Source organism: Pelodiscus sinensis, chromosome 31 (genome assembly GCF_049634645.1).
Source record: "Pelodiscus sinensis isolate JC-2024 chromosome 31, ASM4963464v1, whole genome shotgun sequence".
NCBI classification, from domain to species: domain Eukaryota; kingdom Metazoa; phylum Chordata; order Testudines; family Trionychidae; genus Pelodiscus; species Pelodiscus sinensis.
This window is the reverse complement of record NC_134741.1, coordinates 13503147-13513883: the sequence shown is the minus strand read 5'-3', so window position 1 is coordinate 13513883 and position 10737 is coordinate 13503147.

Sequence of the window (10737 nt, the reverse complement as noted above, 5' to 3'; positions counted from 1 at the left end):
GGTCCTCTGTGTGGGAACCCACCCTGGGGACATGGGTGCTCCCCTTGCCTTCGGCCTGGTGAGGCCCCACATGAGCTGGCTTCCCTCTGTCCACTCGCCGCCCCGCTCCAGGGCGACTGGCACAGGCCTGTCCTCGGGGTCACACACACCCTTCCGCTGGCCTTGATCTCTGGCCGGGGTCTCTCGGGCAGGGGCCATGAGCCCAGCAAGCCTTCTCTGGACAGCCATGGCGGCTTCCATTCCCCATGCTCCATCCAGGGAGGACTTCCCTCCCATTACTCTCTCAGCAAGCCCAGAGGGTCCTCTATCTGGGGTAGAGACCCCCAAGCCGCTTTCCTACTGTCTTGGGCCTTCCCGCCCCTCTGGCAGGAGTCACAGGACCGGCAGTACCGCTGCACGGCTGTAAAGATTCCCGGCCAATAGAAGTGCTGGAGCAGCCTCAGCCGGGTGCTCCGGATCCCCCGGTGGCCCCCAACGGGGACGTCATGGGCCAAATACAGCAGCTTGAGGCGATACTTTCGGGGGACGACCAGCTGCCGCTGGGCCCTCCATGCCCTCACCTTCCTGGGGGGAAGCCATTCACGGAACAGGAGTCCACGCTCCCGCAGGAATCTCTCCTGGCCACCTCTCCCCCGGGGCTGAGCTGCACGGAGGCCAGCCTGGTCCCTCAGCCTCTGCAAGGAGGGGTCTGCCTGCACCTCAGCCTGGAATTCAGCTGCTGAGGCAGGGATCGGGACCTGTTCCCCACCTCTGCCTAGGTCCGGAGTCCCAGCCTGGCTGGACCCCGTGTCCACTGGGATGGGACCCTGAGGCTGCTGCCAGGAGTCCTTCCCTGGACCCACGTTGTCAGCCCCCCGCTGGCTCTGGCTCTGGGTAGTGACTAGAGCCCGCTGGGATTCATGGGGCCACTCCTCTAGGTCATTCCCCATCAGCACCTCGGTGGGCAAGTGCGGGTGCACCCCCACTTTCTTGAGGCCTTTCTTCGCCCCCCATTTCAGATGCACCCTGGCTACAGGCACCTTAAACGGGGACCCGTCTATGCCCTTCAGGGTCAGCTGGCCCGCTCTGGGGCCACTATGTCGGATCGGGCCAGAGTCACCTCCGCCCCCGTGTCCCAGAAGCCCGTCACCTTCCTACCATCCACCTCCAGGGTTATGAGGCACTCGCTCCGCAGGGGCCGTCCTGTCCCCACCCGGTACACGGAGAAATCCGCCTCCCGAGGGTCAGGCCTCCCAGGGGAGGTGCACTGAGCATCCTTCCCCTCTCTCTGAGCTGAGGTTTGCCTGCCAGCCCCTGCCTCTGGGGCAGCCTGCCCTTCCTCCCGCCCCAGCCAGTTAACCCTGGAAAGTCCCCGGTCCCGGGACCTGGTGCACTGAGCCCTCTTGTGGCCTTTTTGCCCACAGCGCTGGCAAGTTAGGCTTTGGGCTGTCTCTGTCCAGGGCCTGGCTGGTTCTCTGGGGTATCGATGACTGGTCCTGGTCCCTGGGGCTCGCCTCGGAGGTGTCTCTCTCCGTTGCTCAGCCAAGATCCGGTCTCTGCGCGGTTCCTTCTCTCTCCGGGACTCCGGTTCACACCCGGACCGGCTCTCTGTGAACTCATCCGCCAGCCTCCCGGCCTCCTGGGGGTTCTCTGGTCTCCGGTCCTTGAGCCACAGCCTCAGTTTGGGTGTGCACGCTTCATAGAACTGCTCCATCATGACCAGCTTGAGCAGCTCCTCTGCAGTCTGGGCTCCGACTCCAGACACCCACTTGCGGCAGTATTGCGCCAGGCGGGAGGCCAAGTCCACATAGGTCTCCCGTGGCCCTTTCTGTACCCCCCGGAACTTCTTCCTGTACATCTCGGGGGTCAGCCCGAACTTGTGCAGCAGGGCCTCCTTGACTCGGTTGTAATCCCCTAGCTGTAGGTCCTCCAGCTGACTGAGCACTCCGGCCGCCTCCTGGCTCAGTGCGGGGATGAGCTCCTGCAGCCAGTCAGCTGGGGGAACCCGTTGCAGTCCACAGGCCCTCTCAAAGGCACTGAGGAACGCATCTATGTCACCCATGTCCTCCAATTGGGCCACCACGAGCCTCTCCAAGCGTCTGGTAGTCCTGGGACCCTGGGGCCCATCGGCACTTGGTGCAGCCGGTGCCCCGCCGGTTCTCCGCTCTGCCATAGCCAGCTCATGCTGTCGCTGCCTCTCTCAATCTTGGCACTCCTTCTCTCGGTCCTGGCGGTCCCTCTCTCGGTCCTGTACTTCCAATTCCCTGATCCGCAGCTGGATCTCCAGCTGCCGCAGCTCTGCTTGGCTGGCCTCTGCCCTAGATGGGCCGCAGCTTACAGGCCTCCTGGGGGAGCTGTCTCATCTCTCCGGTGAGTTCCAGCACTCCTCCCCCTCTCTGAGCCTGACACACTCTCAGGGGGGGTCTGGCTGCTTCCCCTGGGGACAAGATCCTGGCCCTGTGGCTGGTCATTCTCTTCTAGCTGGGCAATCAGCTGGGCCTTGATTGCTTTCTGCACAGGCAAGCCCCTCTCTCTACACAGCTCCACCAGCTCTGCCTTCAAGAGTCGGGCGTAGGCCATCTGCCCGCTGGTCCCCTCGGTGCAGACTCACCAGTCTAGTGCTGCAGCGCCCCACGATCCCCAGAAACCGCTTCGCTCTGTCTCCAGCACGCCTGGCTCCAGGGCTCTTGCTTCTACTGCACCTTGTTGCTCGCCGCTGGGAGCTTCATCCACGGGGTGCAGTGGATCCCACCCCTGACACCAGTGTGACGGCGCGTTGGGGTTCCCCAGTCTCCTGCACCCCGAAATGGCACAAACAGACTGAACCAGCCGGTGGAATAGAGGAAGTTTATTGCCTCTCCAGGATACAGCACAGCACAGATGTAATCTGGTCACAGAGCTGGGCTAGGATGCCTCAGGCCCCCTTGAGATGGGGGAGACTGGGCCCCTAAACTCCAGCCCCTTCCCCTAGGCTCTCCTCCATGCTCTCAGACAGCCAGCAACCAACTAACTAACTTCCAGCCCTGCCCCCCAGCCAGGGCAGCATTCTACCTTCCTTTGTTCCTCTCCATGGGGGGTGTCTGGTCACTGGTTTACATAGTGACTCATCCTGTTTTGCTGGGTCGTGGTACCCACAACAGCCAGTGGGGGTTACCCCAGAGCCAGCAGCATAGAAACCAGCCAGGTACCCCCACTACGTCACACTAATCTGTTAGGGTATGCCTACACTACAGCGCTAATTCGAACTAACTTAGTTCGAATTAGTTAATTCAAACAAACTAATTCGAACTAACGCATGTAGAAGAAAAAACTAGTTCGAATTAGCGTTTTGCTAATTCGAACTAGCGCATCCACACTTATTGGATGCAGGGGCGCATTTAAGGGCAGCTGAAACGGGTTCCGGCAGGGCATCAGGTCAGTAGTTGCGTTGTGTGGCTGCTGTCTGAGGCTATCTGAGGCTCGTGCTTAAAGGGACCCCCCCCCCCCGGACAGCCGGTTCTCAGCTTTTCTTGCTTGCTTGCCAAGCTCGCCGAGGGACAGCAAAGCGTTGGTCTCTGTGCCTGTGTGTCAGTGCTTCCCTTCGGGGACGCCGCCGCAGGTGACAACATGGAGCCAGAGCTTGCCCTGCATCTTCTGGTGCACTTTCTGGACTTGCTGCTGCAAGCCTTCCAGCAATGGCTTGAAGCTGCCTGGCACCTGCCTGCCCCCTGCCTCTCCACCTGGCCACCCTGGGGGCCATGGAGGAGCCGCGGAGGCGCCCCAGCACCGGCGCCCCAACACCGGCGTGCCCCGCTGCAACTGGCGTCTGGATACCAGCAGCAACTGGTGGGACCGCATTGTCCTGGAGTGCTGGGAAGACTGACAGTGGACCCAGAACTTCAGGATGAGGAGGGACACCTTCCTGGAGCTCTGGAAGTGGCTCGCCCCTGCTCTGTGCAGAAGGGACACTCGCATGAGGCCTGCCATCCCCCTCCAGAAGCGTGTGGCCATCGCCCTCTGGAAGCTCTCCACGCCGGACAGCTACCGATCCATCGGGAACCAGTTCCACGTGGGGAGATCCACCATCGGAGTGGTGCTCATGGAGGTATGGCACTTGTCGGCCACTGCGCTGGGAGGGAAGGGGGCTGAAAGGAGGGGATGAGCCACCCCAGGGACAAAGGGAGGGCGGGAGGAGGCGAAAGCGCCCCACACCGGAGGGGTCGGTCTATCCCGGCCTTACTACATGCCGCCGGGGGGTTGCTTCCGGGAGTGGGGCGTGGGGCACTGCCAGAGCACGAACGCTCCCGGCCACTCGGGTGCCCCGCTGATTGGCGCTTTGCTGTGTCTCTCCACAGGTGGTCAAGGCCATCAACCGGGTGCTGCTCCGCAGGGTGGTCTGCCTCGCCGACCCGGACGCTGTCATCCGGGGATTCGGCACCCTGGGCTTCTCCAACTACGGGGGGGCCATTGACGGGACACACATCCCCATCCGTGCCCCGGAACACCAGGCGTCCCGTTACGTGAACTGCAAGGGGTACTTCTCCATCCTCCTGCAGGCCGTGTGTGACCACCGGGGACAGTTCACGGACATTAATGTGGGCTGGTCCGGCAAGGCACACAATGCCAGGGTGTACTGCAACTCCTCCGTGTGCCAGCGGCTGCAGGACGGGACCTTCTTCCCTGACCGCCACATCAAGGTCGGGGACATGGACATGCCCGTCTGCCTGGTGGGGGATGCCACCTACCCACTGCAGCCATGGCTGATGAAGCCCTACACGGGGCACCTCAATCCCTCCCACCAGGCCTTCAATGCCAGGCTCACCAGGGCCCGCATCGTGCTGGAGGGGGCCTTCGGGCGACTGAAAGCCCGCTTTTGATGCTTCCTCACCTGTCTGGACCTGGCCGAGCACAACATCCCTCCTGTGGTGGCAGCATGTTGTGTGCTCCACAATTTATGTGAGAGAAAGGGGGAGGCTTTCCTGCCAGCCTGGATGGCTGAGGCTGACCGCATGGCTGGACACTACGGTCAGCCCTGCACCGCCGCCATCCGGGAAGCCCAGTGGGGGGCCGTCCGGATCCGGGAAGCCCTGCGGGAGAGCTTCCTGGTGGAGGAGGACTGACCTCTTGCTTGTATGCCCCACTGGGGCCTTCTTCCACCCTACCCCCCCTCCCCTTTCCCCTGCCTACCTACTGTCAAATAAAGACACCTGTTTTTCAAACAAAAACGTCTTTTTATTTCACATAACTGGGGTGGGAGGAGGGAGGAATGAGGGTGGCAGAGGAGAGGGGAGGGGGAAACCTGGGACGAGGGAGCTGGAAGGGGAGGGAAGGGAGGAAGGGAAAGGAAAGCTCAGGGGTGGGGGTCCGGCTGCCTCTCCCATCTCGCAACACTGCGGGTCTGGGGGCGTCGGTGGGGAATGGTTGTGGAGGGTGGGGCAGGAGGGACAGGGGGTGTGGAGGAAGCAGGAGCAAGAGCAGGGGGAGCAGGAGCGGGAGCAGGGGGAGCAGGAACAGGAGCCGGAGCAGAAGGAATTGGGAAGTGGTTGAGCAGGCTCTGGAGGTGGCCTCACAGGGCACTGCCCTGCTCCTCCAGTGCCTCCAAGCTCCTCCGGCGCAGCCTCAGGTCCTCCTGGACCCAGTGGTCCTGGATGCGGAGCTGGTGCTCCAGGAACCGGAGGTGCCGCCGCTGGTACTCCTCCTGGTTCCTGGCTCTCCTGCTGGCCCGGGCGCAGGCGGCTGCTGCAGGCAGGGTGGTGCGCCCTGCAGTCCCAGGTGCTGCGGCTGTGGTGAAACAAGAACAGCGGTCAATTACCCCAGGGGCTCAGGTGTGTGAATCCCAGCCCCCCTCTGCAAGGCCAGAGCCCCTGCAGGATCCCCAGCTGCTGCTCTGTGGAGGGCAAGGCCCAGGTGCACAGTCTCTGGACTCCCTCTCGCCCCAGCCTCCCATACACATAAGGGGAGCGTGATGGTACTCACATGTGGAGGCCTCCCCGGCCTTGGACGACACAGGCGAACGGCTCTGTGGGGTGCCTCGGGGGTCCTGGGCAGGCTGCTGGCAGGCTCCTGGCTCTTGGAGCCCCCCTCCTCCTCCTCCTCCTCGGTGTCTGGGAGCGGTCCCTCTGTCCCGGGGGTCTATCACCTCCTGGGGGGCAGGGACGGCATGAGCCCCCAGAATGCGGTCCAGAGCCTGGAAGTGGGGGCACACCTCCGGGTCAGCCCCTGGCAGGCAGGCCTGGGAGTAGGACTGCCGCAAGTCCTTAATTTTACAGCGCACCCGTAGCCAGCCCGTGCCCCTTTAAGGGCTCCGGGGCCGGGAGGGGGGCAGTAGAGTTTCCCTGGTGTTGGCCAGAGTGGCCACCAGGGAAAGCTGGGGAGGGCTAGCCTCCCACTAGTTCGAATTAAGGGGCTACACACCCCTTAATTCAAACTAGTAAGTTCGAACTAGGCTTAATCCTCGTGGAATGAGGTTTACCTAGTTCGAACTAAGCGCTCCATTAGTTCGAATTAAATTCGAACTAACGGAGCTCTAGTGTAGCGCCTATGAAAGTTAGTTCAAACTAACATCCGTTAGTTCGAACTAACTTTGTAGTGTAGACATACCCTGGGAGAGGGGAAGAGAGAGGGTGGGAGAGGGGAGGGCAACTAAAATGATCAGAGGTTTGGAACAGGTCCCATATGAAGAGAGGCTAAAGAGACTGGGACTTTTCAGCTTAGAAAAGAAGAGACTGAGGGGGGGATATGATAGAGGTCTATATGCACCCTCTCCACATCACTCATGCTTTTAAAGAAAAGTTCTTCATTAGTTCCCATAATAGAAGTACTAGAGGACACCAAAGGAAAGGAATGGGTAGCAGGCTTCAAACTAGTAACAGAAAGTTGTTCTTCACAAAGCAAAGAGTCAACCTGTGGAACTCCTTGCTGCAGGAGGCTGTGAAGGCTAGAACTAGAACAGAGTTGAAAGAGAAGTGAGATCAAGTCATGGAGGTTGGGTCCATGGAGTGGTATTAGCCAGGGGGTAGGAGTGGTGTCCCTGCCCAAAGTTTGTAGAAGGCTGGAAAGGGATGGCACGAGACAAATGGCTTGGTCACTGTCTTCGGTCCATCCCCTCCAGGGTCCCTAGGGTTGGCCGCTGTTGGCAGACAGGCTAGATGGACCTTTGGTCTGACCCAGTATGGCCATTGTAAGCTCAGGGCTCAGGGTCGGGGGTCTCAGTGGACCCCCTTGATTTTCATGCACACCTGATCCTGGGTGGCCAGGCTGGTAGCTCTCCTGCCCAAGCCGGCCACTTTCCTGTGCCTAGTGCGGAGGTCGTGGACAAGGTCCACGATGTCCGCACTAGACCAGACGGGTGCCCGCCTCTTGTGATCCTGGGCAAGCTCCTGGGAGCCGCCAGCCTGGTCCCGGGAAGAGGGGGAGGGCTGGGGGGCATCGGGTGGCTGGCTCAAGCCGTGCCAGGTGCTGGGTCTGCTAGCTGGGTGCTGGCAGGCTTGCATCTGTCACGGTCACCGTAGCCAGCCTGTGCCCCTTTAAGGGGTCCAGGGCCGGGAGGGGGGCATACGAGTTTCCCTGGTGTTGGCCAGAGTGGCCACCAGGGAAAGCTGGGGAGGGCTAGCCTCCCACTAGTTCGAATTAAGGGGCTGCACACCCCTTAATTCGAACTAGTAAGTTCGAACTAGGCTTAGTCTTTGTACAATGAGGTTTACCTAGTTCGAACTAAGCGCTCCGCTAGTTCGAATTAAGTTCGAACTAGCGGAGCGCTAGTGTAGCGCCTATCAAAGTTAATTCGAACTAACGTCCGTTAGTTCGAATTAACTTTGTAGTGTAGACATACCCTTAGACTTCTTTGAAGGGGTTAACAAACATGCAGACAAGGGGGATCCAGTAGATATAGTATACTTAGATTTTCAGAAAGCCTTTGACAACGTCCCTCACCAAAGGCTCTTGTGTAAATTACATGGCCATGGGATAAGAGGGAAAGTCCTTTCTTGGATTGAGAACTGGTTAAAAGACAGGAAACAAAGGGTAGGAATAAATGGTAAATGTTCAGAGTGGAGCGGGGTAACTAGTGGTGTACCCCAAGGGTCAGTCCTGGGACCAATCCTTTTCAACTTATTCATAAATGATCTGGAGAAAGGGGTAAGCAGTGAGGTAGTAAAGTTTGCAGATGATACAAAACTGTTTAGGATAGTCAAGACAGAAGCAGACTGTGAGGGACTCCAAAAAGATCTCACCAAACTGAGTGATTGGGCAACAAAATGGCAAATTAAATTGAATGTGGATAAGTGTAAAGTAATGCACATCGGGAAAAATAACCCCAAGTATACGTACAGTATGATGGGGGCTAATTTGGCTATGACAAATCAGGAAAGAGATCTTGGAGTTATCGTGGACAGTTCTCTGAAAACTTCCACACAGTATGCAGCGGCGGTCAAAAAGGCAAATAGGATGCTAGGAATTATTAGGAAAGGGATAGAAAATAAGACCCAGAATATCTTACTGCCCCTTTATAAAACTATGGTACGCCCACATCTTGAATACTGTGTACAGATGTGGTCTCCGCACCTCAAAAAAGATATTTTGGCCTTGGAAAGGGTTCAGAAAAGGGCAACTAAAATGATTAGGGGTTTGGAACGGGTCCCATATGAGGAGAGGTTAAAGCGACTGGGACTTTTCAGTTTAGAAAGGAGGAGACTAAGGGGGGATATGATAGAGGTATATAAAATCATGAGTGGTGTGGAGAGGGCCGATAAAGAAAAGTTATTTATTAGTTCCCTAAATAGAAGAACTAGAGGACACCAAATGACATTAATGGGGAGGAGGTTTAAAACTAATAAAAGAAAGTTCTTCTTCACACAGCGTGTAGTCAACCTGTGGAACTCCTTGCCAGAGGTGGCCTTGAAGGCTAGGACTATAATAGAGTTTAAAGAGAAGCTAGATAATTTCATGGAGGTTAGGACCATAAAAGGCTATTAGCCAGGGGATAAAATGGTGTCCTTGGCCTCTGTCTGTCAGAGGCTGGAGAGGGATGGCAGGAGACAAATCGCTTGATCGTTGTCTTCATTTCACCCTCTCTGGGGCATCTGGTGCTGGCCACTGTCAGTAGACAGGATACTGGGATAGATGGACCTTTGGTCTGACCCAGTACAGCCGTTCTTATGTTCTTATGTTCTTATAGTTAACTTCTCTGTGTTTTTTTTTCTTAAAACACTTTCTTGTCTCTTAAAATGAAAACTGGCCTTTTTCAGATATTACTCTTGTAAGTATTGTTTTAAGGATTTAGATTTCCAGTACCTGTACTTACTGCTTTTTCTCAGTTCTACCACAAGGCCTTCAATCTATCTTTTACCTGCCTGCTTGTCTGGGCCTGATCCTGTTTTTCTTGCTAAATGGAAAGTGGCTCCTTTCCACAGACTCAGGCTTTGTCCCATTACAAGTTTAGCAAGGAGGGAGGCCTTGTTCACTAAGCCCCACACCTCCTGGTCCTTTTTCTTAAGCATATTCCTGAAAAATCTGTGAGTTGCTTTAACTCTCAGTACCTTTCCTTAAGGGAATCTAGCTGTGTCTGGGTACTGAGAGACATGCATTTCTACTTCTCCACCTCTGCAGCAGAGGCTTTTAAATTTTGCAGTTTCATATTTGCATTCTTGTATTCAGTCAATTTGAGAAACACCTCCTTACAGGTTTTCCATAGAAGCCAAACTGCAGCTGCTTCCTTTTTCATTGGAGTTGAGGGTTTATATATCTATAAGTAGTTAGCCAATTTGTCTTCTAGGTCTGAAATTGTATGGACATCAGCTAACACTTGATCAGACCAAGGGCTATGTCCGAATTTTTGCAAGATTTGTTCAAAAGGTTCAAAAGATTTGTTCATCTTTTACAAATGCCAATTTCTCAGTCTCCTCTCTGGGAGCCTGCTTAAAAGACTGCTTATGTTTAAACATGTTCTAGTATTCCCACCCTTCTATTGGGACTAGAATAGCAATGCTTATGCTTTTTACTCTTATCTACCAATACCTCTTAGTATACCCAACCTCCTATTGAGACTAAAATAGCAATACCAATACCTCTTTTTCCTGGAGTGAGAAATTTAATTCTCCTCCCTTCTTTCTAATGCCGGCATTCTACAACCGGGGAGGAGCGAGAAAACTACTTCTCCTCCTCTCTTTACCCGGCCTTCTACCACTGGGGGTGGGCACACCTTACTGATCGATCACTTTAATACTTTTCAAGGTTTATGATCACTTTTCCATACTTCTCAACACCTTTACATTACTCAATAAATGCTCATGGTACCTTCCCCCTTTTGCAATTCTCCACCAAAATGTTGTACTTAAAAGAAGTACTTGGGCTCTTTTTCAGAGGGATAAGGCAACATGCCACATTTATTGATCACACATAGAATAATCAATACTTATCATATGTATATGACATATCACACTCATGCACTCTCACATACACACAAGCACACTCCGTCTTGTTGTTACCAAAAGTTGCTCCCCCTAACTGCACTGGCCAGGTGAGTTAGATGGGGGAGGGGTGGAGCCGGGCTTCTGCCGATCCGGATCGATGCTCTCATGTTGACAAGATGAAAACCCGGGGTCCCTCTGCAAGATGCCTCCTATTTATCCCTCTTATGCAGCCAATTAGCCATCACCTTGCCTTTCTTAACGCTGCTTCAAAGAGAGTTCTTCCAAGGGCAGGCACTTGTTACTTGACTCCCAAGGCATCTGTATGTCCAGTCTTCTTAATGAGTTCACTTCACAGGTATTGTCTTGGATC